Source organism: Oncorhynchus clarkii, chromosome 2 (genome assembly GCF_045791955.1).
Source record: "Oncorhynchus clarkii lewisi isolate Uvic-CL-2024 chromosome 2, UVic_Ocla_1.0, whole genome shotgun sequence".
Classification (NCBI taxonomy): domain Eukaryota; kingdom Metazoa; phylum Chordata; class Actinopteri; order Salmoniformes; family Salmonidae; genus Oncorhynchus; species Oncorhynchus clarkii.
Genome location: NC_092148.1, coordinates 29,780,651 through 29,808,046, shown reverse-complemented (window position 1 = coordinate 29,808,046; position 27,396 = coordinate 29,780,651). Strand labels below are relative to the sequence as shown.

The 27,396-nt window shown below is 42.7% G+C and overlaps 1 pseudogene; it reads right to left on the bottom strand.

Annotated features, from left to right (window-relative positions):
* The window catches only part of LOC139377185 (myomesin-3-like), a 75,955-nt pseudogene that overhangs the window by 29,760 nt on the left and 18,799 nt on the right, over positions 1 to 27,396 (bottom strand).

Here is a 27,396-nt window from a genome sequence, read left to right as displayed (position 1 = left end):
TTTTTGATTGCATAAAAGAAAAACACATTTCAGGCAACAAAGGACAATCATTTTTCAACCCAAATATATATGTCTCACAACTCATTCATAAGAAAAAGTGAAGAAGAAAAGCAGCCGTCAAATGCTGATAAATCAATACTGAACATGGAGCAATGCCACCTGGGAAAGCAAACAAAGTAAGGAAATAGCATGAGAGAACATTAAGCTGTGTATGTGTTGCTAGGCAACTGGAAGGTTAGGTCTCTGATAGGTCTTTCTCTGATGCATATTATATATATATATCGATGTGCGTGTGTGTGTGTGTGCATGTGTGTGTGTGTATGCATACTTTCATCGTACTCACACATCTTCTCTATCATGCATGCAGAGGGCACATTAAAGACTAATGTTAGGTCTCTCTCTGATGTCTTATACAATATATGTATATATATATATATATATATATATATATATATGATTTGAGGGGTCTGATTATACATATATTGTATAAGACATCAGAGAGAGACCTAACATTAGTCTTTAATGTGCCCTCTGCATGCATGATAGAGAAGATGTGTAAGTACGATGAAAGTATGCATACACACACACACACACACACACACACACACACACACACACACACACGCACATCGATCAGCTTCAGTGATTAGTGAGCACCTGTTACCTATGGGAGGGCTTTGATGCTGTTAACGCTGTGTTCCATGTTGAATTATTATCACGCATATCATCCATCTTCTTTGGGCTTTGCCAAATGGATATTACATCAAAGTTGGCTGGGGTTATATCTGCCCGATCCAATTTCCTCACACACAGCAGAGTAAGATGTGGCCCAACAGTTTAGTCTCGTTTGCTGTGCGTTGTTGATTTTGAGTAAACAACGATAGCTCATATCTAAGATAACTCTTTTCGTTTAGATTGAACGTACACCTGAGTAGATCTAGTCATTATCCGTGATATATTGAGAGCGCACGTTGCACTTTGAGAATTTACCCTGAGTGTAGTTAATTGCCATTTACCTCCTCAAAGTAATTCTAATCCCCTTTTCACACTATAGTGCCAACGCCAAACTTACTGTTTTGGCCTGGGGCAGCAGGTAGCCTAGTGGTTAGAGCATTGGGCCGGCAACCGAAAGGTTGCTAGATCGAATTCTTGAGCTAACAAGGTAAAAATCTGTCGTTCTGCCCCTAAACAAGGCAGTTAACCCACTGTTCCTAGGCTGTCATTGTAAATAAGAATTTGTTCTTAACTGACTTGCCTAGTTAATTAAAGCTTAAAAACATATATGTATATATTTTCAGGCACGCAACATTTCTCAACATTTACATAACAATGGCTAACTGTGAACTTTAACACCTTCTCTCAAAGCAATTGTTTTGAATACTGTATGCAGTGGATGTTGATTCTGCTCTTCACAAGTCCTCACTGTCAGTCAGCCCTAGCTATGGAAACACAACTTCCCTGGTATAACATAACGGTGTATATACTAGTGAAACACCGGTGTTACAGTCGAAAAGCACCTCTCCACAAAGTAACCCTCCACTTGGTAGGCTCCATCAGCACTGGGAGGCTCCCAGGTGAGGAAGACATAGTCCTTTTGTACATCAGAAACCTTCAGGGCCAGAGGAGAGCCTGGGCCACCAGACACGGCTGCAGAAGCATCTGAGTAGGGGAGGGTATGGGGAAGGCATGAAAGAAGAGGGGACGGAGGGAGGGAGGGAGGGAGGGAGGGAGGGAGGGAGGGAGGGGTGAGAGACAACAACACAATAAGACCCAACCAAATCATAAGAAAATAAAAAGATAATTACTTGACACATTGGAAAGAATTTACAAAAAACTGAGCAAACCAGAATGCGATCTGGCCCTAAACAGAATACTTGACCACTGTGACTGACACAAAATTAAGGAAATCTTTGACTATGTACAGACTCAGTGAGCATAGCCTTGCTAATGAGAAAGGCAGACCTGGCTCTCAAGAGAAGACAGGCTATGTACACACTGCCCACAAAATGAGGTGGAAACTGATCTGCACTTCCTAACCTCCTGCCAAATGTATGACCATATTAGAGACACACATTTCCCTCAGATTACATAAACCCACAAATATATATATTTCTTTAATCAAATTTTTATAAATTCCCATATCTATTGGATAAACTGACAGTGTGCCATCACAGCAGCCAGATGTGTGACCTGTTGCCACAAGAAAAGGGCAACCAGTGAAGAACAAACACCATTGTAAATACAACCTATATTTATGTTAATTTATTTTCTCTTTTGTACTTTAACTATTTGTACATCATTACAACACTGCAAATATACACAATATGACATTTGAAATGTCTTTATTATGTTTGAACTTTTGTGTGTAATGTTTACTGTTTTGTTAATTTCACTTGGTTTGTCATTGTAAGCATGTTTTCCCCCATGCCAATAAAGGCCTTTAAAATGAAATTGAAATGAAAGGCTGGAGAGGGAGAGGACACGGAGAGAAAGAGAGGGAGACAGGAACATGGGGAGCAACGCAGAGGGAAAGAGAGATGGAAAAAAGGGAGAAAGAGAGTGAGAGAAAGTGAGGGAGAGAAGGATTTTGATAAACTCCCATATCTACTGGGTGAAATACCAGTGTGCCATCAGAGTGGCAAGATTTGTGACCTGTTGCCACACGAAAAGGTCAACCATTGAAGAACAAACACCATCGTATATACAACCCATATTTCTGCTTATTTATTTTCCCTTTTGTACTTTAACCATTTGTACATCGTTAGAACACCGTATATATACATAATATGACATTTGTAATGCCTTTATTATTTTTGGAACTTCTGTGAGTGTAATGTTTACTGTTCATTATTTGTATTGTTTATTTCACTTTTGTATTTTGTCTACTTCACTTGCTTTGGCAATGTTAACACATGTCTGGAGGTAAGATTAACAGGTCATCAAATCTGCATTCGTTATAAAGACAGAGCAAAGGAGAGCAGTAAAACAGAGACAGAGAAAAAGAGAGAGAGAGAGAGAGAGAGAGAGAGAGAGAGAGATAGGTAGGTAGAGACGGAGAGATAGGAGAGAGAGAGAAGGGAATGAGGGAATTATGTTAAGAGGATTAAAGAGATAAGATGTGACATGTATTAGACCCGTTTTCTATTCTCGGAGGCTTTTGAGAGACTGTTGCTTTTGCACCAACAGAAGAGTAGAGAAATGTCAAGTAAAATGTCTTTCCAACTCTCTTATTGTTTGTGCTGCAAGTGTGAGAAATTGAAGTTGGAATCCGTTGTGGTGAAACTGCCACGTCCGTTTGCGACATTACAACAATAAAATACGTTACTTCAAGCCACAAACCCTTTTTTTCACCCTCGGACATCATTGCACGCGCCATAGAACAGCAATAACAATAACAAATAAATGTGCCTTGGGTGACCAGTGGCGCTGTTTCACTTTTCGCAGATCTCAGCTTTAAGGCCGATGAGTCATGACCAATTGCCTAGGTATCAGCATGACTGGTCATAAATGTCCTTGCGGTCAAATGTCAGACATCTCACTATTTTGACATATTCTATTGAGACCATTTCGAACTAGTAGACACCCTCAGTCCATAATTTTACTTTGCTGTACTCGGTGGTGAAGAGGTCCCTCCCTCCCTCCCTCCCTCCCTAAACCAAACACAGCCCTTGTCTCTTCTCTCTTACCTCCCATTTGTAATGCAAATTCTGAAAAAATCCACTTCCACTCCCTAATGACTAACTCCAGCAGGAGTTAAGGACCAAGATTTTTTAATAAGACAGAAAATACAATGCAGTGTTAGTGATATTGAGGTCTCACTCTGGCTGGGAGTTTGCAGTGGTGGGGATGAGGGAGAGAGGAGGGGCAAGGGGGTGGGGAGGTGTGGGCGACTGGTGTCATTAAATATTCAGTGGACGTGACTGTGAATGTGGTGGGTTTAAATTACGTGTGGAAGTGTTAGGTTGGTTTCGAAACACACTACTGCTAAACCCAACCACAGACACCTGTGGGTCCCAGACTTCTCTCAAGGCCTTCAGGCAACTTTGGGAAGAAGCTACTTTTATTGTAGTGTTGGCTAGTTGCTTGAAGATCATAACAGGTCAGCTGGCAGCTGCCTTGCTCTTGGCATTGTGGTTTCTTATTATTGCCCTAATGTTGGTATAGTGCCCCTACTGGCACCGAAATCTCACCACTGCCACCAAAGGTATGGTGGCCACATTTTCACCAGAAAAACTATGAACACTCCAAACTCAGACATGCTATTGTGAATGTTATAGGGAACATGCAACCTCACACCAGACCCACAGATACACACAAAACATCCCAGAACCTACCTTTGACCCCCTTCCAGGTACGCAGACGCACCATGTACATGCCCTCCTGCTCCTTGTGCACGCCCTTCGGGGTGAGGGAAGCGGAGCGAAGGGCGGTTTGAAGCTCCACCCTGCTGGACTGGCGCAGTTGGACTCCTGTGGGAGGGAGGTGGCATTCTTGTGTGCGGGTCCTACTTCATTTATGCCAGTTTTCTTGGGGCCCAGCACCTTCTAGCAAGTGACGTACTTTACACCAGAATAATACAAAGAAGCTGAGGCAACAAAAAACAGCCCACTGGGCACACATTGTTTGAATCAATGTTGTTTCCACATCATTTCTGTTGAACGTGGAATAGATGTTGATTTGACGTCTGTGCCCAGTGGGGCTTTTGGAGATTAACCTGAATTTTCACTGATTGTACAAAACATTAGGAACAGACTGAGGTAAATCCAGGTGAACGCTATGATCCCTAATTCATGTCACTTGCTAAATCCACTTCAATCAGTGTAGATGAAGGGCAGGAGACAGGTTAAATAAATATTTTTAAGCCTTGAAACAAATGAAACATGGATTGTGTATGTTTGCCATTCAGATAGTGAATGTTCAAGACAAAAGATTTAAGTACCTTTGAACGGGGTGTGGTAGTAGGTGCCAGGCACACTGATTTGAGTGTGTCAAGAACTGCAATGCTGCTGGGATTTTCACACTCAACAGTTTCCTATGTGTAGCAAGAATGATCCAACACCCAAAGGACATCCAGCCAACTTGACACAACTGTGGGAAGCATTGGAGTCAACACGGGCCAGCATCCCTGTGGAACGCTTTCCACACCTTGTAGAGTCCATGCTCTGATGAATTGAGGCTGTTCTGAGGGCGAAAGGGGGTGGAACTCCCTATAAGGAAGGTGTTCCTAATGTTTTGTACACTCAGTGTATAAAGTATGGCTTGTATGCAGTTCAGACGGTACAGCCAACAATTCCAATACTAGTTGATATTTGGGAAGGATTCTTACTAGCCTGGTCTAAGATCTGTTTGTACTATCTTGCCAACTCCTATAGTCATTGTCGATAGGAGTTGACAAGACCCCACAAACAGATCTGGGACCAAGCTCATACCCACTTCCACTCACCATCTCTGAACCAGGCCACGTCCTGTTGGAAGGGCAGCAGGGCTGAGGAGAAGGCACACTGCAGGGTCAGATTCTCCCCCTCTTTCACCCAGGTCGGAGGGAAGCTGAACTCAATAGAGCCTCCAGCTCCAGTATTACAACTACCAAGGAAGAGGAGGAAGGGTGGGGGAAGGAGGAAGAGTAAGACTATAAGGAAGGAGGAAAAGGAGGAGTTGTAGGTGGGAAAGTTGGGCGAAGAAGAGGAGGGGAAGGCAAAAGAAGAAGAGAAATAACCGACAGGCAAGAACAAACATATAGATGGGAAATAATCCACCGAGATGAGAACTAATTTTCCCACCATCTCCAACCTCATGATGACGTTATGTCAGATGAAGTTGAGGTTTGCCATCTGGAGGACACTGGTGTTATCCCATTATTCTTGGCAAGCAATGAGTAAGAAGCCGTGGTCTCCCTCAGATTCTCTCACTTGTGGCAGCAGAGTGAAAATGCCCAATGCAAAGAGGACCTTAATTAACTGGACGAAGGTACGCCAACTGGCATGTACTAGTAATGGAAGGGAGGATATTTTTCATCTTCAGGAATGCACGAACGCACGCATACAAACACGAAGGACACACACAGACACACACACACACACACACACACACACAAACTTACTCCTTCTCTGGCATGCATGCACCCTTTTCCTGAAAAGGCCGCCCTCACAAGGGGATAAACATAGAATTAATGAGAGACAGGAATTGACCCCTTGACTTTTTCCACATTTTGTGATGTTACAGCCATATTCTAAAATTGATTACATGTATTGTTTTCCTCATCAATCTCACACAATACGCCATAATGAAAACAGGGTTTTAGAATAAAATAAAAAATAAAAAAATTAAAAACTTATTTGCATAAGTATTCAGACCCTTGGCTATGAGACTCTGGAAAGGCATACACCTGTTCATATAAAGTCCCACAGTTGACAGTGCATGTCAGAGCAAAAACCAAGTCATGAGATCGAAATAATTGTCCGTAGAGCTCCAAAACATGATTGTGTCGAGGCACAGATCTGGGGAAGGCTACCAAAAAGTTTCTGCAGCATTGAAGGTCCTCAAGAGCACAGCGGCCTCCATCATTCTTAAATGGAAGAAGTTTGAAACCACCAAGACTCTTCCTAGTGCTGGCTGCCCAGCCAAACTGAGCAATCGGAGGAGAAGGGCCTTGGTCAGGGAGGTGACCAAGAATGCAATGGTCCCTCTGACAGAGCTCTGGAGTTCCTCTGTGGAAATGGGAGAACCTTCCAGAAGGACAACCATCTCTGCAGCACTCCACTAATCAGGCCTTTATGGTAGTGTCCATATGGAAGCCACTCCTCAGTACAATGTACATGACAGCCTGCTTGGAGTTTGCCAAAAGCCACTTAAAAACTCTCAGACCATGAGAAACAATATTCTCTGGTCTGATGAAACCAAGACTGAACTCTTTGGCCTGAATGCCAAGTGTCATATCTGGAGGAAACCTGGAACCATCCCTACGGTGAAGCATGGTGGTGGCAGCATCATGCTGTGGGGATGTTTTTCAGTGGCAGGGACTGGGACTCGATTCAGGATCGAGACAAAGATGAACGGAGAAAAGTACAGAGAGATCCTTGATAAAAACCTGCTCCAGACCATTCAGGACCTCAGACTGGGGCGAAGGTTGACTTTCCAACATGACAAAACCCTAAGCACACAGCCAAGACAATGCAGGAGTGGCTTCGGGACAAGTCTCTGAATGTCCTTGAGTGGCCCAGCCAGAGCACGGACTTGAACCCAATCGAACATCTCTGGAGAGACCACAAAGTAGCTGTGGAGCGATGCTCCCCATTCAACCTGACAGAGGTTCAGAGGATCTGAAGAGAAGAATGTATGCCAAGCTTGTAGCGTCATACCCATGAAGACTCAAGGCTGTAATCACAGCCAAAGGTGCTTCAGCAAAGTACTGATTAAAGGGTCTGATGTATGTAAATGTAATATATATATTATTTTTTGCTTTGTCATTATGGGGTATTGTGTGTAGATTTATGAGAAGAAAAAAACGGTATAATCCATTTTAGAATAAGGCTGTAACAAAACAAAATGTGGAAAAAGTCAAGGGGTTTGAAATCTTTCTGAATGCACTATATGAAGAGTTAATTTCCAAAACTCTATATCCACAAATGTTTCACATTTTTGTTTTTTCATCATAAATTATTGCTTATGGTTGCCTTCATATGTGTGTAAAATGTTATTACTCTTCTCAGATTTTAGATGTGTATGAAAATGTGTTTTCGCAAAATGCTACATATAAATAATTTAGCTGGAATGGAATGTTTGTATCCTGTATATTTGACTGTGATATGTGGTTGTCTCTCCTAGCTATCTTAATAAGATGAATGAAATTACTCTAAGCCACTCTGGATAAGAGCATATGCTAAATGACTAAAATGTCAAATGTAAATGTTCTACAAACAGATCTCATATTACTGCAGTGAATTATGTTCTTAAAAACATGTTTTGAATAGTGTATGTATCATATGTACAGTTATTTATAAGCAATTTAGTTATTTGTTACATTTGACTGTGTAAAGCCTACCAGTACTACTTATTTCTCTGAGAGTGAGGCGGATATATAGCATTTAGCGGGAAAAAAAACATGATTATTTGTCTCTTTGAAACATAACAATCAAGTGATAGATGTTAAACAAATACATGTCTGTCACTGAACAACCCCATGCCATGACTAAATAGTGAAAAAACACACCAATCATTTTCATAATGTATTTAAACAATAAAAGCTAACTTACGAACATGAAACTCTTCCTTTTCGGAGGTCCCCTAATCCGTCTACAAAACAGGGTCTAGACTAATTGTGAGATAAAACTGAAAACTACCAGGCCTAGTCAGATCCCATTACCACCAACAGATCTGAAAGGTCGCAGACATGTTTCCATAATGATATTTTTCTAAATAACAGACAAGGGCAATCATTCGGATGCACATCAATTTAATAACTCCCCATCTCTCCCTAACTTCCGGCGCCGAAAGAGATGGCCGCCTCGCTTCGCGTTCCTAGGAAACTATGCAGTTTTTTGTTTTTTTTACGTGTTATTTCTTACATTTGTACCCCAGGTCATCTTAGGTTTCATTACATACAGTCGAGAAGAACTACTGAATATAAGAGCAGCGTCAACTCACCATCAGTACGACCAAGAATATGACTTTTGCGAAGCGGATCCTGTGTTCTGCCTTTCACCCAGGACAACGGAATGGATCCCAGCCGGCGACCCAAAAAAACGACTTTGTAAAAGAGGGAAACGAAGCGGTCTTCTGGTCAGACTCCGGAGACGGGCACATCGCACACCACTCCCTAGCATACTTCTCGCCAATGTCCAGTCTCTTGACAACAAGGTTGATGAAATCCGAGCAAGGGTAGCATTCCAGAGGGACATCAGACTGTAACGTTCTTTGCTTCACGGAAACATGGCTCACTGGAGAGACGCTATCGGAGTCGGTGCAGCCAGCTGGTTTCTCCACGCATCGCGCCGACAGAAACAAACATCTTTCTGGTAAGAAGAGGGGCGGGGGCGTATGCTTTATGGTTAACGAGACGTGGTGTGGTCACAACAACATACAGGAACTCAAGTCCTTCTGTTCACCTGATTTAGAATTCCTCACAATCAAATGTCGACCGCATTATCTACCAAGGGAATTCTCTTCGATTATAATCACAGCCGTATATATTCCCCCCCAAGCAGACACATCGATGGCTCTGAACAAACTTTATTTGACTCTTTGCAAACTGGAATCCACATATCCTGAGGCTGCATTCATTGTAGCTGGGGATTTTAAGAAGGCTAATCTGAAAACAAGACTCCCTAAATTGTATCAGCATATCGATTGCGCAACCAGGGCTGGCAAAACCTTGGATCATTGCTATTCTAACTTCCGCGACGCAAATAAGGCCCTCTCCCGCTCTCCTTTCGGAAAAGCTGACCACGACTCCATTTTGTTGCTCCCTGCCTACAAACAGAAACTAAAACAAGAAGCTCCCGCGCTGAGGTCTGTTCAACGCTGGTCCGACCAATCTGATTCCACGCTCCAAGACTGCTTCCATCACGTGGACTGGGATATGTTTCGTATTGCGTCAGACAACAACATTGACGAATACGCTGATTGGGTGTGCGAGTTCATTAGAACGTGCGTTGAAGATGTCGTTCCCATAGCAACGATTAAAACATTCCCAAACCAGAAACTGTGGATTGATGGCAGCATTCGCGTGAAACTGAAAGCGCGAACCACTGCTTTTAATCAGGGCAAGGTGACCGGAAACATGACCGAATACAAACAGTGTAGCTATTCCCTCCGCAAGGCAATCAAACAAGCTAAGCGTCAATATAGAGACAAAGTAGAATCGCAATTCAACGGCTCAGACACAAGAGGTATGTGGCAGGGTCTACAGTCAATCACGGATTACAAAAAGAAAACCAGCCCAGTCACGGACCAGGATGCCTTGCTCCCAGGCAGACTAAATAACTTTTTTGCCCGCTTTGAGGACAATACAGTGCCACTGACACGGCCTGCAACCAAAACATGCAGACTCTCCTTCACTGCAGCCGAGGTGAGTAAAACATTTAAGCGTGTTAACCCTCGCAAGGCTGCAGGCCCAGACGGCATCCATAGCCGCGCCCTCAGAGCATGCGCAGACCAGCTGGCTGGTGTGTTTACGACATATTCAATCAATCCCTATCCCAGTCTGCTGTTCCCACATGCTTCAAGAGGGCCACCATTGTTCCTGTTCCCAAGAAAGCTAAGGTAACTGAGCTAAACGACTACCACTAGCACTCACTTCCGTCATCATGAAGTGCTTTGAGAGACTAGTCAAGGACCATATCACCTCCATCCTACCTGACACCCCAGACCCACTCCAATTTGCTTCCGCCCAAATAGGTCCACAGACGATGCAATCTCAACCACACTGCACACTGCCCTAACCCATCTGGACAAGAGGAATACCTATGTGAGAATGCTGTTCATCGACTACAGCTCAGCATTTAACACCATAGTACCCTCCAAACTCGTCATCAAGCTCGAGACCCTGGGTCTCGACCCCGCCCTGTGCAACTGGGTACTGGACTTCCTGACGGGCCGCCCCCCGTAACAACATCTCCACACCGCTGATCCTCAACACTGGGGCCCCACAAGGGTGCGTTCTGAGCCCTCTCCTGTACTCCCTGTTCACCCATGACTGCGTGGCCACGCACGCCTCCAACTCAATCATCAAGTTTGCGGACGACACAACAGTGGTAGGCTTGATTACCAACAACGACGAGACGGCCTACAGGGAGGATGTGAGGGCCCTCGGAGTGTGGTGTCAGGAAAATAACCTCACACTCAACGTCAACAAAACTAAGGAGATGATTGTGGACTTCAGGAAACAGCAGAGGGAACACCCCCCTATGCACATCGATGGAACAGCAGTGGAGAGGGTAGTAAGTTTTAAGTTCCTCGGCGTACACATCACAGACAAACTGAATTGGTCCACCCACACAGACAGCATCGTGAAGAAGGCGCAGCAGCGCCTCTTCAACCTCAGGAGGCTGAAGAAATTCGGCTTGTCACCAAAAGCACTCACAAACTTCTACAGATGCACAATCGAGAGCATCCTGTCGGGCTGTATCACCGCCTGGTACGGCAACTGCTCTGTCCACAACCGTAAGGCTCTCCAGAGGGTAGTGAGGTCCGCACAACGCATCACCGGGGGCAAACTACCTGCCCTCCAGGACACCTACACCACCCGATGTCACAGGAAGGCCATAAAGATCATCAAGGACAACAACCACCCGAGCCACTGTCTGTTCACCCCGCTATCATCCAGAAGGCGAGGTCAGTACAGGTGCATCAAAGCTGGGACCGAGAGACTGAAAAACAGCTTCTATCTCAAGGCCATCAGACTGTTAAACAGCCACCACTAACATTGAGTGGCTGCTGCGAACACACTGGCTCAACTCCAGCCACTTTAATAATGGGAATTGATGTAAAATATATCACCAGCCACTTTAAACAATGCTACTTAATATAATGTTTACATACCCTACATTATTCATCTCATATGTCTACGTATACACTGAACTCTATATCATCTACTGCATCTTTATGTAATACATGTATCACTAGCCACTTTGTTTATGCCACTGTATGCCACTTTGTTTACATACTCATCTCATATGTATATACTGTACTCGATACCATCTACTGCATCTTGCCTATGCCGTAATGTACCATCACTCATTCACATATCTTTATGTACATATTCTTTATCCCTTTACACTTGTGTGTATAAGGTAGTAGTTTTTGAATTGTTAGTTAGATTACTCGTTGGTTATTACTCATTGTCGGAACTAGAAGCACAAGCATTTCGCTACACTCGCATTAACATCTGCTAACCATGTGTATGTGACAAATCAAATTTGATTTGATTTGATTTGACGTTCTCTCTATTTCAATCATTCCTGCACGTCCCCATCATGATTATGATAAATGTGCTGGGGTTGCCCTTTTTTCTAGGGAGTAATCCACATTGGATAATAGTGTCTGTCTCCCTGCTCCACATGGCATAATGAAGTCTCAGCACCACACTAATGTCATTCTGCAATTCAAATCCCATTTTCTCCTCAGCAAGTGTGTATGAATGGCATTACATGCTGATAAAGCTTCATTCAGAATGATTGCAATTTAATTTCAAACATGCAGAGGACACCACCGTCTGAGTCCATTGATTGTGACTTGCACACAACTTTAAACAGTGTGTGACACAGTGAGTTTGTTATTGTCAATAACAGTTTGCTCCAGTTATGTGTGATGCTGACACAATCTAGGAAGAACAAGTAATTTACTAAGGCAACACAGCAGTGCTAAACAATATAGATAAATAATCTGTTGGTTATTAGTCAGTGTCTAATCACTACTCTGCATGGTCTCCCTGTGGGTGCAACCAGCATCTCTACTAGCTCAGTATCAAGGTGGAAGAGGGACATAGCCTATATAACATTACATTTGATTTGATTTATAGGGCTCCCTAAGCTGCCAGCAAATGTGAACAAATCGCACACTCTCTCTGTGTGCTGAAATATACATGACTATGACTGGCGCTGAAATGGCAGCGATTCGTTCACCTGCCCCTCCCAATCAACTCCTTTATATACAGGCGCACGCACGCACACACACACACACACACACACACACACACACACACACACACACACACACACACACACACACACACACACACACACACACACACACACACACACACACACACACACTCCGATGAACCATAAGCATCCCTTTGCCATCCAATCCTCCTTGTATCCAGTCAGCCAAACCATGTCAGAGTACATGCAGCAGAGCCTCAGAGTCGTGTCTTCAAAGGCTCAGTCTTAGCGGAGGAGAAGAGAGTGAACTCCAAAAGGCTGCAGAGAAATTAAGAAGGACATTTTTCATTAGACGCTGCATGAAACTTACTTGGGGTCCAGGATTGCATTGCTTGATTGTGGCCTCGGCTCCTTGATATGCTGAATCGTGGAGTGGGGGGGCAAGGAGGAGGGAGAGAGAGAGAGGTGTGGGGAGAGTGCAGAGAGATAGAGGGAAAGGAGAGAGAAAGAGAGACAAATCAATCCTGGCAAGGCCACTTTTATACACGTCACAACTAATATTCCCTTTAACCTATTTAAACAATCGAAGGAGAACGTGAGCAGGTGAAATATGGATGATCGGTGAATAGGAGCGCTTGGCCCCTTGAAGTGTCTCATTACTCCTTCGCCATTTAATTGATCTAGGAGGGGAAGGAGTGTCCCGGTATTTTCGGGGCACCCTCACACTGTTTCTAGGCCATTAAGTAGCTTGGGGAAAAGATTCAGAATTGAATTAATTAATTACTCTTGTAATATTATTAACATCCCTTCTGTCAACAGAGTTGTTGTGGTGGTGTAACGAAAGGTCCAAAGTTCTGTTAATGTGGGCGGTAGACTGCAGACACCGAAGGTTTTTGGTTAGTTAATAAGCGGACTAACCCATTTAATATTAAGATGTTTTATAGGGGCAGTGAAATGTGTTGTTTTATAGTGTCAGCCATAGTAGTACAGCATCCCTGGAGCAAATTAGGTTTAAGTGCCTTGCTCAAGGGCACATCGGCAGATTTCTGATCTTATCTGGTAGGGTATTCAAACCAGCTGTCACTTGTGCTCCCTCTCCGGCCTCTAGGTCACCAGGCTGCTCGTTATGGCGCACACCTGTCACCATCGTTAGGCGCTTCAGCGCATTATGCAGCTCACCTGGACTCCATCACCTCCTTGATTATCTGCCCTATATGGCACTCCCTTTGGTTCCTTCCCCAAGCGTCATTGTTTCTGTTTCTGTGTCATGTCTGTGCTTTGTTCGTGTTTTGTATTATGTTACATTTATTTATTAAATGTATTCACTCCCTGAACTTGCTTCCCAACTCTCAGCGCACGAGTCTCAATTACACCAGCGACCTTCCAGTTACTGGCCCAATGCTCTTAGCGCTAAGCAACACGCGTTACATCACTCGTAATGGCATGTAATGTAATGCACTAATCAGTTTAGATTGAAGGTGTAGGCTATTGATATGGTCTAGAACCCCAGTCATCTAGGTGCAATACATCACTACAGATGGAAACTGGATCAAGATGATTTAGAAATAATTGGTATGGATGAACGGCGATTTAAATCCCATAGAAGTATGAATGAGCATCCCTTTAGGTTGTCTCACATGAGTAAAACAAGTATGGACTAGTATGGAACAGGAAAGGGGAAATGTGACATGGTTACCCATTTAACATTTTGAATGTGAGCCAGAGGAGCAATCTGCATGCAGGAATACCATGTCCATGAAAGTTGTCAGAATCAGCAGCTATTTACAGTTGACCACCAGAGTGGCAATGGTAGTAGCTTCACCCAGAGAACTCCTGGCAACCACCTTGTACTCCCCAGAATCCTCAACAGAGCACCGGGGGATGGGGAAGGGTGATGACTCATATGTTTGTGCCACCATCTTGGCTCCAGGCTGAGCCCAAAGCTAAATCACAAGACATGTCAACATTCTCATGTACAGTGCCTTCAGAAAGTATTGTTACAACCTGAATTTAAAATGGATTAAATGTAGATGTTTTGTCACTGGCCTACACACAATACCCCATAATGTCAAAGTGGAATTATGTTTTTAGAAATTTGTACAAATTGATTAAAAATGAAAAGCTTAAACATCTTGATTAAACGTATTCAACAACTTTGTTATGGCAAACCTAAATAAGTTCAGGTGTAAAAATGTGCTTAACAAGTCACATAATAAGTTACATGGACTTGCATGTGTCTAATAATAGTGTTTAACATTTTTGAATGACATCTTTGTACCCCACACATACAATTATCTATAAGGTCCCTCAGTTGAGCAGTGAATTTCAAACACAGATTCAACCACAAAGACCAGGGAGGTTTTCCAATGCCTTGCAAACAAGGGCTCCTATGGGTAAAAAAAAAAAAAGCAGACATTGAATAACCCTTTGAGCATATTGAAGGTATTAATAATACTTTGGGTGGTGTATTAATTCACCCAGTCACTACAAAGATACAGGTGTCCTTCCAAACTCAGTTGCTGGAGAGGAAGGAAACCGCTCAGGAATTTCACCATGACGCCAATGGTGACTTTAAAACAGTTACAGAGTTTAATGGCTGTGAGAAAACTGAGGATGGATCAACAACATTGTAGTTACTCCACAGTACTAACCTAATTTACAGAGTGAAAATAAGGAAGCCTGTACAGAATAAAACATATTCCAAAACATGCATCCTGTTTGCAACAAGGCACTAAAATACAAGGTATTGTGTGTAGATGGGTGAGAAAAAAATATATTTAATCCATTTTGAATTCAGCCTGTAACACAACAAAATGTGGACTAAGTCAAGGGGTGTGAATACTTTCTGAAGACAGTTCACTCTCATATTCACTCAGAAGGAAGGGGGAGGAAATGGAAGAGGGGAGTGGAAGTAACTACAACGTCTTGAACAGCAGGGTGCTAAAGGCATACATATGAAAATCCTTTCGTTTACCTTCTGATTTCCAGCGAGTTGAGACCAAACTTCTTCTTCAGACTGTAGTTCCAGGCCTGGCCATAGGCACCCAGAGGTGTCCCCATCATTATTCCTGGGATGGAGAGAGTTAAAAACAGTCCAAATGACTAACAAAACGTAACATAAACTAACAAAAATCCCAATTAAATGTAAACATGACCACTGTTATGCAATGTTCCTGCCCAATGCTAATTATGCTAATCTATGTTACGCAACAGGTAACATGACTCCTTTAGCATATAGATAGATGGCTTTTGATCTCACATTTCTTCTTGAGCTCTGTCTCAGTCGAGTCAAGACTCTCGAAGCTCATTGGGATGCATGCGTCCCGTCTGGGATTGTTCAACTCATAAGCCGCAGGTCATCTGGTCCACAGCTCTGACTATGCTCAGGCATGAATACTGAACACATATTCTTTTCATCAGCTAGTCTTTTAGTGAATCTGCTTATCAAGGATGATGGTTATACACATTGCCAAGGCTTATACCTAAGCAAATAAGGTAATTTCACCCACAAATATCAGAGCAATATTCCAATTCAGGAATCAAAGGTTAACATGACAAAAACCTGTGTAGCTACATAATAAGCATACTGTAACCTATCCGTCTTCAGAGATTTTCAATGGAGGTCATTAGCCTTGAGTGTGAGTGCTTACCAGGTGACCCTAGGGGGTGGGCATCCCTGGATGGTGCAAGAGAGTTTGACCCCCATGCCCTCCCACACCATGTGGGCTCTTAGCGGGATAAGGAAGTCTGGGGCTTTATGACTCAGGTCCTCCAGATACTTAAAATGGATGGAAGCCTTCTGCGCAGCCTGGAACACAGATAAACACAGCTGGTACTTCTCCGCATCTGACCGTAAGGCGCTACAGAGGGTAGTGCATACGCAATCCAGGACCTATATAATGGGCGGTGTCAGAGGAAAGCCCATAAAACCGTCAGAGACTCCAGTCACCAAAGTTATAGACTGTTCTCTCTGCTACCCCACGGCAAGCAGTACCGGTGCGCCAAGTCTAAGACCAAAAGGCTCCTCAACAGCTTCTACCCCCAAGCCATAAGACTGCTGAACAATTAATCAAATGGCCACCGGAATATTACATTGACCCCCCCTCCATTTGTTTTGTACACTGCTGCTACTCGCTGTTTATTAACTATGCAAAGTCACTTCACCGCTTCCTACATGTACAAATTACCTCTAACCTGTACCCCCGCATACTGACTCGGTACCGGTACCCCCTGTATATAGCCTCATTATTGATATGTTATTGTGTTACTTTTTATTATTATATTTTTTTAACTTTAGTTTATTTGGAAAATATTTTCTTTACTCTTCTTGAACTGCACTGTTGGTTAAGGGCTTGTAGGTAATAATTTCACCGTAAGGTCTACGGTCTACACTTGTTGTATTTGGCGCATGTGACAAATAAAGTTTGATTTGAATACTGGTCAACTGACATAAGGCAAAGAAACGTCAAAATCTCAGTAAGCCACGGGGAATGTAGGGATGTCAGCGTTAGCGACATATAACTACAATGGTTAAATGAGACCATGTTGATTTTCCACTGGGCATCTGTTTTTATACATTCGGCCCTACTGAATTCACAATACTGTAGGCCTATAATTCAGTGTCCAGAGTGTCCGTGGATATCTGTATGTGATGAGATCACAGCAGACTCTTACCTGTCTACGCAAGGCCATGTGGTCACAGCATTGGCGGACATAATGCTGTTCCCTGAGCACCTCCACCTCCACCTTCTCAGCCTCATTTCCAAACAGGGTCCACTTCTCTCCAGTTCTCAGACCCTGTTCATCCGCTGCCATGGTTTCCTTCAGGACATCCTTATTGGAACAGAGCACCAAGAGATTCTCTGTTAGAAACCCACTGACAAAAGGTCTATTGGCAAACGTGCACACAGTACATACACCAACTCCTTGTGACACTGAGGCTGTCCTAATCATGGAAATATAAATAAGCAATAACGCACGAGGGGGTGTGGTATATGGCCAATATACCACCGCTAAGGGCTGTTCTTAAGGACGATGCATGCGGAGTGCCTGGATACAGCCCTTAGCCGTGGCCTTATACCACAAACCCCCGAGGTGCCTTACATCTATTTTAAACTGGTTACCAACGTAATTAGAATAGTTTAAAGAAATGTTTTGTCATACCAATGGTATACGGTCTGATATAGCACGACTTTCAGCCAATCAGCATTCAGTGCTCGAACCACCCAGTTTATCATGATATTTATATGGTCCTGATATGGACATCTTACATAATCTTATAATAGATCACTGATATTGCAGAATTTGTGCATGTACTGCAGGCTTGCCAGTACTGTAGTTCCATTGTGTTAAACTCATATAGACTCAATACACCTTGTTTCTTGTTGTCTGCTGACAAACGCACTGATCATGCCCACCCCAAAAATCCAAAGCAGTAACAAGATCATGAGCAACAAATGTTGTTGTCAAGGCAACACTGCAGCCTCTCTGAGATAACAGTTTAACTGTGAGGATGTCGTTGGAGGAAGAAGGGGAAAGGACAAATTGAATAAAGCAATATAAATCATACAGCTTGTGCCTGCCGAAAGTCGATACAATATATCACCTTCAAGTAGGTTTTGGTTTTGCTAAGGCTTTGTGTATGGGGATGGTTGGTATGGTTATGCATCTGCCTCAGTTGCCAGTGGTTGCGTTTTTGAATCCAGCGTTAAAAAGTTGTTTTTTGTTGTTTTGTTTTTAAGCTTTACATGTCGGCCCCAGCCTCGAACTCAGTTCCTGTATGTAGCAAACTGACCTGCTCTGCCCATTCATCACCATTTACCCATTGTTGTCTTAGCTCTCCTGATCAATACCTGTGATTGCTTTATGCCTCTCCCGAATGTCAATATGCCTTGTCTACTGCTGTCTTGGCTAGTCCTGATTGTTTTACTTCACTGTAGAGCCTTCAGATCCACTCCAAATGCCTTAGATAGCTCTTTTGTCCCACCCCACACACATACGGAGACTCACCTGGCTTAACTGGTGCCTCCAGAGACGAAACCTCTCTCATTGTCACCCAACGCCTAGGTTTACCTCCACTGTACTCACATCCTACCATACCATTGTCTGTAAATTATGACCTGAATCTATTCTACCACGCCCAGAAATCTGCTCCTTTTATTCTCTGTCCCCAACACACTAGACAACCAATTCTTATAGCCTTTAGCCGTACCCTTATCCTACTCATCCTCTGTTCCTCTGGTGATGTAGAGGTTAACCCAGGCCCTGTAGCCCCCAGTTTCACTCCTATTCCCCAGGCCTTGATATATTCCTCACCATCTTAAATAAGCATGCCCCATTCAAAAAAATTGAGAACTAAGAACAGATATAGCACTTGGTTCACTCCAGACTTGACTGCCCTTGACCAGCACAAAAACATCCTGTGGCGTACTGCATTAGCATCGAATAGCCCCTGCAATATGCAACTTTTCATGGAAGTTAGGAACCAATATACACAGGCAGTTAGGAAAGCAAAGGATAGGTTTTTCTAACAGAATTTTGCATCATGTAGCATAAACTCCAAAATGTTCTGGGACACTGTAAAGTCCATGGAGAATAAGAGCACCTCCTCCCAGATGCCCACTGCACTAAGGCTAGGAAACACTGTCACCACCGATAAATCTACGATAATCGTGAATTTCAATAAGCATTTGTCTATGGCTGGCCATGCTTTCCACCTGGCTACCCCTACACTGGTCAACAGCTCTGCATCCCCCACAGCAACTTCACCAAGCCTCCCCATTTCTCCTTCAACCAAATCCAGATAGCTGATATTCTGAAAGAGCTGCGAAATCTGGACCCCTACAAATCAGCTGGGCTAGACAATCTGGACCATCGCTTTCTAAAATTATCTGCCGCAATTGTTGCAACCCCTATTACTAGATTGTTCAAGCTCTCATTTGTATCGTCTGAGATCCCTAAAGATTGAAAAGCTGCTGCGGTCACCCCCCTCTTCAAAGAGAGAGACACTCTAGACCCAAACTGTTACAGACCTATATCTATCCTACCCTGCCTTTCTAAAGTCTTCGATAGCCAAGTTAACAAACAGATCACCTACCATTTCGAATCCCACCGTACCTTCTCCGCTATGCAATCTGGTTTCCGAGCTGGTCATGGGTGCACCTCAGCCATTCTCAAGATCCAAAACGATATCATAACCGACATCGATAAAAGACAATACTGTGCAGCCGTCTTCATCGACCTGGCCAAGGTTTTCGACTCTGTCAATCACTGCATTCTTATCGGCAGACTCAATAGCCTTGGTTTCTCAAATGTCTGCCTCACCTAGTTCACCAACTACTTCTCTGGCAGTCTCTATGGGGGTGTATACATCAAAATGAAGCTCTTGCTGCTGGTGATTCTCTGATCCACCTCTACGCAGACGACACCATTCTGTATGCTTCTGGCCGTTCTTTGGAAACTGTGTTAACAAACCTCCAGACGAGCTTCAATGCCATACAACACTCCTTCCGTGGCCTCCAACTGCTCTTAAATGCAAGTAAAACTAAATGCATGCTCTTCAACCGATCGCTTCCCACACCTGCCCTCCCGTCTAGCATCACTACTGTGGACGGTTCTGACTTAAGAACATGTTAACAACTACAAATACCTAGGTGTCTGGTTAGACTGTAAACTCTCCTTCCAGAATCACATTAAGCATCTCCAATCCAAAATTAAGTCTAGAATCGGCTTCCTACAAAAGCATTCTTCACTCATGCTGCCAAACATACCATCGTAAAACTTACCATCCTACCGATCCTCGAATTCGGCGATGTCATTTACAAAATAGCCTTCAACACTCTACTCAGCAAATTGGATGCAGTTTACCGATCAATTTACCAATTCTGCCACTTGGAGGCCATTTGGGTACATTTGGGCAAATCATGAAGGACATTCTTGAAGTTATCAGTCTGAAACTCTGCATATACACAGTTGCCCTCTTGTGGACACCATCTAAATTACCTCCTTTCTTTTGTATTCCAAAGATGATTGTAAAAAAGAAACACAAAAAAATGTTTTTTTCTGTGTTTTCTTTTACCAGATCTAATGTGTTATATTCTCCTACATTCATTTCACATTCCCACTAACTTCACAGTGTTTCCTTTCAAAGGGTATCAAGAATATGCATATCCAGTTAGATTTGGGTAAGTCATTTTAGGCGAAAATTGAAAAATATGGGCGGATCCTTTTAAAGATTCCGAGTTAACGCCTAAACTTAACCCTAACCCTACAAATGAGGAGTTCGTGCCTAAACTTAAGCTTAAACACTTTGAAATGAAACATTTGGAACAACTTCAAAATGTGACATTTGAGAAACATGGATCAAATCAAATCAAATTTGATTGGTCACATACACATGGTTAGAAGATGTTAATGCGAGTGTAGCGAAATGCTCCTGCTTCTAGTTCCGACCATGCAGTAATATCTAACAAGTAATCTAACAATTCCACAACAACAACCTTATACAACACAAGTGTAAAGGGATGAATAAGAATATGTACATATAAATATATGAATGTGCGACGGCCGTGCGGCATAGGCAAGATGCAGTTGATGGTATAGAGTACAGTATATACATATAAGATGAGTAATGTAGGGTATGTAAACATTATATAAAGTGACATTGTTTAAAGTGACTAGTGATACATTTATTACATCCTATTATTAAAGTGGCTAGAGATTTGAGTCTATATGTTGGCAGCAGCTACTCAATGTTAGTGATGGCTGTTTAACAGTCTGATGGCCTTGAGATAGAAACTGTTTTTCAGTCTCTCGGTCCCAACTTTGATGCACCTGTATAAATAAATTCATTAAAAATAATTTTGTCTGTCATAGTTGAAGTGTACCTATGATGAAAATTACAGGCCTCTCTCATCTTTTTAAGTGGGAGAACTTGCACAATTGGTGGCTGAATAAATACTTTTTTGCCCCACTGTATGTATTACATTCCCTAAATCCCGTAACCACATTTCAAAGGTAAGTACAGTCTTCAATTTCCAAAATTGCAATATGAGCCTTTTGGCTTATAGAGTACAAAGAGAGACAGCTTCTCCTCCTGGTTATTCCCATCAACTGTACCAAACAGAGCGATCAATGGGTCTGGGGCTAGAACTCTATCAAAGGCTTTAGATAAGTAATACAAAATGAGAGCCCAGTAAGCATGTAATTTAGGACATGTCTGAAATAAGTGGGTCAACGTCCCCTCATCCTGCTTGCACCTCTCACACAGTGGTGAGGTGTCCGGGAATATTGTATGCAGTTTTACTTTTGAGTAATGTAACCTGTGTATCACCTTAAACCGTACAATGTTGTGTCTGGCATTCACTGAACTGTGGTTTATATTCCTGAGAGCTTCTACCCAGTCCTCATCTGAGATTTCTGAACCAAGTTCTTGTTCCCAAGCCCTTTTAATAGTGTCTGTGGATACATCTATGTGGGCCTGTAGCACATCATACAGTCTAGTGACCGACCCTTTTGAATGGGGTTTGACAAGGATCAGGCTATCTAATGTAGGATTATTTGGCTTTATGCCATACTATGGGATATGTGTCCTTAAGAAATTCCTGATTTGGAGGTTTCTGAAAAAATGTGTTGTTGGCAGGTTGAACTTTCCCTGTAATTGTTGAAATGAAGCTAACTGACCATCCATGTATAAATTAACAATTGTTGTGAGCCCCTTTCCCTCCACAGTGAAAACACCACATCATCCAATGCAGGGTGGAAAGCATGATTCAGGCAAATCGGGCTGTCAATGTAAACAGTGGGTGTGTTACGAAAATACCTAATCTGTTTCCAGATCTTAAGAGTATGACAAATGACTGGATTAGTCATAAGTGGCTTTTTTCACATATGATGGACTATTAACAAGTGCAGGGAGTGAGGAACGTTGACAGGAGGCCTGCTCAATCAAAAGCCATGAAGGCATATCATTCTGTCGCATCTCAGGTAAACTTTCCCTCCAGAAAGACACAATGTTCAGATTAGCAGCCCAATAATAATGTTTAAAGTGAGGAAGGCCAAAGCCTATCTTGTACTTGCATAAATGCTTCTTTGAAATTCTGGCTGCCTTGTTATCCCCTAAAAAATTGAATTACTATTGAATCCAGTTTCTTAAAATAGCTTTGTGGTATGAAATTGGGTAGACATTGGAAGAGGTAAAGAAACCTGGGTAGGACAACCATTTTAATAGCGTTTATATGACCAACCAAGGAGATAGGCAGAGTTTTCCAAAAATCTATATTTTGTTTAAGCTGATCATTTTTCATGTCCCAATTCACTTTCAATGGCTGATGAAGGTCTCTTGTCACTACAATGCCACGGCTTGTGAACCTGTCCATCACTGTTCTAAATGGGATAGATTGCAGAAATTGCATATCCACAGGCCGTGATATTGGCATCAATTAGCTTTTTTGCCAGGTTATCTTGTAGCCAGAGAAGGAGTCGAATGTATTTATCAAGTTAAGTAAGGGGGGAATAGAAGTTTAAGGCTTGGATAAAAACAAAAGAACATTGTCTGCATAGGTTTTAATAGTCACCGTGGGTACAACATCTCCGATGCTCTTGCTAATAAACTCGCTCAGCGAGTCAGCGTATGCATCAATGTTGTTGTCTGAGGAGAGATTGACATGCATATTATTAATGTTAGCAATATCGTCTGCTATTATCCTCAGTAATTTTCCGTCCAAGTTGTCAGACCCCGGTGGCTTATCATTGTTGATAGACAACAATCTTTTTTTCACCTCTTCCACACTCACTTTTCGGAATTCAAAATGACAATGCTTGTCTTTCATAATTTGGTCATATATAATTAGATGTGTTGTGTCAGCGTTTGTTGCTGGCATGTCATGCCTAAGTTTTCTAATCTTGCCAATGAATAAAAAAAAGTAGTAGTTGGCAATATCAGTCGGGTTTGTGATGAATGAGCCATCTGATTCAATGAACGATGGAGCTCAGTTAGCCTTTTTCCCAAAATGTCATTTAAGGTGCTCCAAAGCATTTACTATCATTCTTTATGTCATTTATCTATGTTCCATAGTGTAGTTTCTTCTTCTTTTTATTCAGTTTAGTCACATGATTTCTCAATTTGCAGTACAATTGCCAATCTGTTGCGCAGCACAGACTTATTTGCCATTCCTTTTGCCTCATCCCTCTCAACCTCCATTTTTAATTCCTCATCCATCCACGAGGATTTCATAGTTTTTACAGTCATTCTCTTAATGGGTGCATGCTTAGTAGTAACTGGAATAAGCAATTTCATGAATGTGTCAAGTGCAGCGTCTGTTTGCTCCTCATTACACACCACGGACCAACAATGAAAACCACAACACACATGAAACAAAATCAATAGCAGCAATGCAATATTGATAAATGCGGCATTGTAGAAGTATTACAAAAGCATGTTGCGACTCAACATTAGCTAACATTAGCCTGAGAAAATCTCCTGGGGTAGAATGTAAAAATCTGACATACTGTTTCTGCTTATGATCAGGTTTTATAGATAGCATATGTCAGATCCTGGTGATTTGGTGATAGATTGGCCTCGAATAAACAAGATCAATTAGAAAATGATGTTCAATATGCTGGGGGTACACTGAGTGTACAAAACGTTATGAACATCTGGTCTTTCCATGACATACACTGACCAGGTGAATCCAGGTGAAAGCTATGATCCCTTATTGATGTCAATTGTCAAATCCACTTCAGTCAGTGTGGATGAAGGGGAGGAGACAGGTTAAAGAAGGATTTTTAAGCTTTGAGACAATTGATACGTGGATTGTATACGTGTGCCATTTAGAGGACAAAATATTTAAGTGCCTTTGAACGGGGTATGGTAGTAGGTGCCAGGTGCACCGGTTTGAGTAAGTCAAGAACTGCAATGCTGCTGTGTTTTTCTTGCTCAGCAGTTTCCCGTGTGTATCAAGAACGGTCCACCGGTGGAACGCTTTCGACACCTTGTAGAGTCCATGCCCAGATGGACTGAGACTGTTCTTAGGGCAAAAGGGGGTTCAATTCAATATTAGGACAGTGTTCTTCATGTTTTGTACACTCAGTGTGTAGCCCTTTGGTCTATAGCTTAGTTCAAGAGAATCACTACTGAGCTGTGCTACAGTATAGTTAAGACTGCTGTGTCATTGCCCTGGTTCTTATGCAATGTTGATGTGTTGATATTCAGTTATTCACTTTGATTGGTGGCCAATCCCACCCCACACATGCCCCGATCAAGGTCTCCATCTGCCTTTTATCACACACATTCCTAGGCTCTCTGATCTCCAGAAGGGTGTCCATTCTGGTGTCCCGTTGCCTGACTGACTGACAGTGATAGTCCTCTGAGATTGGTAGTGTGAACACGCACACGCACATTGTGACGCACACATTGTCAGTTACACTCATTTACTCATTCTCACATACGTGATTGTAAAAGTGGTCATTTATGTATGCATGCACATATACTGAGTGTACAAAACATTAGGGACACCTTCCTAATATTGATTTGCACCACCCCCCATTTTGCCCTCAGAACAGCCTTAATTTCTCAGGGCATGGACTCTACAAGGTGTCGAAAGCGTTCCACAGGGATGCTGGCCCATGTTGACACCAATACTTCCCACAGTTTTCTGGATGTCCTTTGGGTGGTGGACTATTCTTGATACACACAGGAAACTGTTAAGCGTGAAAAACCCAGCAGCGTTGCAATTCTTGACACAAGCCGGTGTGCACACACGTGCCACACACACACACACATGTGCCACACACACACGTGCCACACACACACTCAGTGTTGCAGGGCTGATTTTGTGTGGCTGTCAGTCAGGGCTGGGCAATAAATACGTCCATCTGAAACTGCAGTGTTATGGCTTACTCTGCTCCAAGTGGACATTTCAAGATCATTTCATGGTGTTGGAAGTGTATTGACCTCCCCACAAAAGAGCTAAATCCAGTAAATGTACATACTGTACTGAATTTACACTCTCCTCCCAGATAGGAGGGTGGGAGTTGCAGGAAAGAGCGAAGGAGAGAGGGAAACAGAGAGAGGTGAAACAAGAATAAACATGTCAATCATCTTCTCAGACCTCTAATTGGGGGCTAGAGATAGCGAGAGAGAGAGAGCATCGTGCTCACATTGTTATCGAATCAAAACGAATGTCATGCCAATCTCATATCCCGGGGTGTTCATTCAGGTGTCCCAGAAATAGATTCAACAAATCCATGAAGGGGTTTAGAATCCATCCCCATATCCTTCCAAGGAGGATTTCATCAGTCTCTACTCTCTCCTCCAGCTCCTCTCCTGGGGGGAACGGGTTTAGGTTTCCATGCAGCAAATATACTTCTGAAGGGATAAAGACCTTGTTAATGTCTGAGCAAAAGGGATTATGAGGCAGAGAAATAAATAGGTGAGCCTGGGCCTTGGAATTAGAGCTGAGTACGTTAGCAGGCTGAGGTCTGGTTGGGAGGACGAGAAGGCATGAAAGAGCATTCCACTCAGATGCCAACGAGATGCGGGCACTTCTGCACAGCTGAGGGTTATTACTGCTGTCAGATGCATGGGCTTTCTCTCAAGTGATCCACAACTTTCCTTTATTTTTTACTCTTCCTCTCAGTCTGCATCTCTATCTTCCTGCTGTCAAACACGTGTCCTCTTTTCTGAAGGAGAAAGGGTCCTCTTCACTCAATCTTTCTATTCATCACTGCCAGTGACTGCCAGATAGCTTCTTAAACTTTCTTTGCTTTCTAGTTAGAGAGGAACCAGAGTTCATAGCACTGTGTAAGAGTTAATTTCAGTGCGTTTACTTTTCGTGGTTTGTACTGCTTTGACATACTTTGAAAAGATCAAACAAGCTTATTTTTTGTTTGTCACAGATCAGTTATTTCATACTTTAAACTTTGTACTGTGATGGCATGGTCTGATCGGTTTTTAGAGTTGAGGTCCTCAAGGACCTAAAAGGTCTTGCTGTTTTGTTTCAATCTTTTTTTCCAGTTACATTATATTTGGAGATGCCAAATCTAACTCCTTTAAGATTGGCTTAGCAAAACCCCAGCTTCAAGCTGAAGTAAAATACATAATTTGCTCCGGCAAAATGAACTGTTGCCTGAGTCTGATATTGAATCACATTGAATCACATTATCAGCCACATGAACAATAGGGACAGGGCAAGGTGTCCCTGGATTCTGGGATTCTGCTAAGCAAAATCGTGTTATGAGACGCCACGATCCCCCTTCCCATCCTGTTTACTGTGACCTAAACCTTCCAGTCTGGAGCCCTATTTATTTTGAGATGTATAACATCCTCTACCATGACAGCTGGTTATAAAATCCCCAAGCTTGTGATATAATCCTTAAATTAAAGATGCACCCTACATCATCACATTCATCTCCTCCGCAGTTCCTTTCTCTTCCCTCCCTCCTCTATAATGTCTTTGCCCGTTAATAAGCCCTCAACTAAATTGTCATTTGGTATTTTATTAGGATCCCCATTAGCTATTGCAAAAGCAGCAGCTACTCTTCCTGGGGTGCACACAAAACATGAAACATAATACAGAATGACATAATACAGAACATCAATAGACAAGAACAGCTCAAAGACAGAACTACATACATGATTTAAAAAGGCACACGTAGCCTACATATCAATGCATTCACACAAACTATCTAGGTCAAATAGGGGAGAGGCATTGTGCTGAGAGGTGTTGCTTTATCTGTTTTTTGAAACCAGGTTTGCTGTTTATTTGAGCAATATGAGATGGACGGAAGTTCCATGCAA